At 36.5% G+C, this 4,549-nt stretch overlaps 1 pseudogene; it reads left to right on the plus strand.

Moving 5' to 3' along the window:
• The first annotated feature begins 244 nt into the window (after positions 1-244).
• On the plus strand, positions 245-1,133 carry LOC119535734 (annotated as a pseudogene).
• The last annotated feature ends 3,416 nt before the right edge of the window (positions 1,134-4,549 follow it).

Here is a 4,549-nt window from a genome sequence, read left to right on the forward strand (position 1 = left end):
ATCAACAGCCATAAAAATGTGTGTGTGTGTGCATGTGTGTGTAAAAGGTGCTATTTGTTTAATATGTGTTTAAAATTATAGCTCAACTTTAAATCTGGGGTTTGTCTGTTGGTGTTTGCATCAATCTTACAGGAAATACATGATCTGATGGTTATATTATTTTCTTGGTCAAAATTGATCTACCACCTTTGCCATCCCTGTGCTATTTGCAGGTAAATCCATCACCCAAATGCAAAACGGGATCATGCAGCAAGTGAGCAATGTGACAGAATTCATCCTGCTCGGCCTGACACAGAAGCCAGAAGTTCAGAAAGTCTTGTTTTCGTGTTTACTGTCATCTATTTAATCACCCTGGCAGACAACTTACTCATTGTAGTGACTATTGCCGCCAGCCCAACACTGAGATCTCCAATGTACTTTTTTCTATCTTTCTTGTCTTTTCTAGATGGTTCCTTACCTTCCATGACAACCCCAAATATGATATTTGACCTCCTCGTTGGAAAGAAAACTATCTCATTTGGTGGGTGCATGACTCAGGTTTTTGCGATGCATTTCCTTGGAGGAGTTGAGATCATCCTGCCTACCATGATGGCCTATGACCGCTATGTGGCCATCTGCAGGCCCCTGCACTACATGGTCACAATGAACTGGAGGGTGTCGTGGCCTTGTCCTGGGCTGGGGGATTTCTTCATGGTCTGATTCAAATCCTTTTTATTGTGTGGTTGCCCTTCTGTGGCTCCAGTGTCATTGACCATTTCATGTGTGATCTTTACCCTCTGCTGAATCTCTCCTGCACTGATACACACATCTTTGGACCTTTTGTTGCTGCCAACAGTGGGTTCCTGTGTATGCTCAGTTTTACTACTCTTACCACCTCCTATGTCCTTATCCTTTGTAACCTGAGGTCTCATAGCTGTGAAGGACAGCGGAAGGCTCTCTCCACCTGCACCTCACATATTACTGTGGTTACTTTATTCTTTATACCATGTATATTAGTATATCTTTGGCCCATGACCACCTTCCCCATGGATAAAGCTGTGGCTTTATTTTATTCTATGATAACACCTCTGTTAAACCCTTTAATCTACACCCTCAGAAATGCAGAGGTGAAAAATGCAATGAAGAAGCTCTAGAGTCAAAAGTGATCTTGTAGATAAAATTATTCATATTTTCAAGAACAAGTGTATCTAAAGCAAAAGATAATAGTCTTTCTGAAAGAACATTTGCATTTGCATTTATCACCTTGTTATCTGGAAACAAATATTTCCTGTTCCTTGAATACTGATACATAATTAAATGGTGGCTATACTTTTGCCAATTTGAAACTTCTTTGCATATTTAAATTATTGATCAAAGAGATATTGCTAATTGACATAAAATGGTATGATCTTCAGAAAATCCTTGGCTTTATGTATTCTATAGAAAAGTTATCTGCAATCTTTAAGTATACCTTATGTACGAATTAGCCCAAGTACAGAAAGTATATTTAAAAGTTTTATTGCTAAGGATTATGTTGAATAGTCACCATTTTAATCCTAGGTGCTTCAGTAAGGATAGAATTAATTTGGTAGTAGGAAGGCATCAACTAGAAATGAATGTATTTGAAGGAAAGAGAGAACATCATTAAGACAGGACTTACAAAAAATCAAAGCTGTTGTGTTGCACAACACATGAAGCACCATTTACATTGTTATTTGGTTTCTGCCAAGAATAAATTTATTTTCCTGCCTGAAGCCAGTGAAGTATAGCCATAGAGAAAACTTGTGCATGATGTTCATAGGTAAAATATACATGTGGAGCAATTTTTTTCTTTTGAAAATCCCTATATACCAATTCACTTCCTAAATACATTATTTTTGACCTATTTGAGCCTTAGCTAAAAGGAAAAAAGTAGCTAATACAAAAGAGAGTTTACAATACCTGAGTAAATAAAGTAGAAAGGCTGCACATTCCAATTTGAACAGAAAATTGCTGACCAACTTCATACCACTTGAGTTGTAGTCACCTATAATACAATACTAACAGGAAGTCCAGATACAAGAAGATCCAGATTAAGCCAGGTCAGATGCCTTGAAAATCTTGGTGATTTCACTTTCATCTTTTTGGGAAATGAATTAGCCCAAATTACTCCATAGCTGTGCCTGTATCTCATGACATACATAATATATATGATAAATATACATATCATATGCATATTACTATGCAACTGTTAGTAAACATTTCATTTCAAATGAAAAATCACTTTTTCTCAATTATGACAAACCCATTTATGTTCACCAAATACCCATGTATTCCAACCATATTTTCAGCCCCATTTTATTATAAAGGTCATGTGACAGGTCACAAAAGATATATGTGCCACACTCAGGCTACGGAAGTTAGGAACCAGTGGCCAGTATACATCTTTCTTATTCCTTATTGCAACAAGCATAGGAAAAGTGCATTAAGTAACCAGAATAGAGAAGCAGAGAGGGATCAAGCTGGATAAGTCAGAATCTACATGGAGGACAAATGCCCTGCATGATCTCAAACTCTCAGTGGATTTTGGGTGTACAGGAAATAAACGGGTGCACATTAAGCAACAGATATTTCAGGATTCATTTGTTTTGACAGCAAAACACAGCTTATCCTGACTAGTGCATTGACTGCCTTTATTGTCACAAAGATTTATAAGTTAAGAAGAGAGCCGAGGGCATAACTTTTTCAAATTATCTAGATTCTCAAATAGTGTGGAATGCGTAAATAGCAATCCTTATAAACCAAGCCAAATTAAGCCTTTTTTGGTGTAACACACCACACTAACTGAAGTAATTAAAACATAAATTTGTACACCATTTCCCCCTCTGCGTAAGATGTACAGAAATGCTGAAGAATATTATGTACTTGTATAGTATACTAGATAGGATTGGCAACAATTACAGACTCCAATGCGAGCTAGGTCTTCTGCACTACTTGAGTGATTTTTCTGGCTTCTAGATAGTTATTCTTTTAAACATTCTTCTCAGCATGTGTTCCAATTTGCTTCAAGTTCCTATAATCTTATCCCACAAATTTTCCTTTCATCTCAGAAGAATCCTGTGGCCACTAATGGCCACTAATCACCAATAGGAATAATCGCTAATCAGGAATATAGGAACTATCACAGAATCATCCATCATACATCCTCAAAACTACTCATCAATAATTATATTTACAAGCCTTTTCACCCTTTATGACTTCCAACCCAAATACTTAAAATATGTAGAAGGGATTTTTTAAATTATATGTTTGCATGTGTTTTTGCATGCAACTTCTTTCTATCTATCAGAAATGTTAGTTCTAGCTCCAAGGAACAGAGCAGACCAAACTTTTCTATGCATTCTTGTATTTCTGGTGAAGATTTTTGGTCTAGAAGGAAAGGGGTTACAAATTCCAGTTCCCTTCTTGCCCATATGTGATCATTGATCAATTAGATAGCATTATTCCATGCCATTCCAGGATATTCTAACTAGAGATCAGTCCAATCCTGTCTCTGCTGACATCCTCTTATAGGGACAGAGCTCCAACCAAGCACTGGGCTTGATGGAAACTGTGCCCTACATAAGACGATAAGTATTTCCCTGGATGCCCTATGACTCTCACTTCTTTTTAATTTAAAATTGCCTCAGTGGGAGATTTTTCTGTGGGTTGGTAACATACACAACCCTACTGTTCATTGTCTCCTTAAATATTGGAACAGCCTGAATCCAATTGCCACATTCATTGCACCAACCAGGTTGATATCTGGCAAGTTTTCAACCAGCTCGACATCAAAGGCTGAGGGAGTGGACATGGAAGTGGAGCTCTCCTCTGTGCAGTTTCCCTTCTTCCTCTACTAGCTGTCTTTTACCAGGGGGCTTGGCTGAGTGATTTTCTCAATGACTTATGAATATAGTCCCTAACTACATGTCTGCAAGATTCTCCATATTTACAATGAAGTCAAGTCTGTGCTATTCCTCCAAGTAGATTATGATATACTGACTCCTAGACACTCTTCCCTTTTAAATCTCTCATTCAGAGAGTGAGAACGGCTACAAATCCAGCCTCCTATGTCCTCCCAGTTAATAATTAATTAAAATTAGATAGTATCCTTTGTTATATAAAGTGGTATGTATTTTGATTCTAAAACTATTGGATTAAGGCTAATGAGAAAGTTATATTGGAGAAATCATGATCATTTGACACAAGCAAATCTTACATATCAAACTGAGCATCTATAGGTAACTTCCATTGTGAAAGAATCAGAAGTACTGGAAGTATCAGCACCACCTATGAAGAATTATTGCCTAGAAAATTAAATCTAAATAAACTGAAACCTTTATATCAGCTAGAAAAAACAAAAATTGAGAGCAATTTAATACCAAAATTTGAATATTCTATCAGGCAAGTGGCCTATGTCTTAAACACATCAATAATATTAAAGGGCCATTAAAATGGGCCTTTTAAATTTAAAATTGTTATATTAATATCATAAAAATTGAGTTAAATGGGAAAATAACGTTACACAATTTAAAGGAACAACATAGAATTA

This window comes from Choloepus didactylus, chromosome 6, assembly GCF_015220235.1.
Source record: "Choloepus didactylus isolate mChoDid1 chromosome 6, mChoDid1.pri, whole genome shotgun sequence".
Taxonomy (NCBI): Eukaryota; Metazoa; Chordata; class Mammalia; order Pilosa; family Megalonychidae; genus Choloepus; species Choloepus didactylus.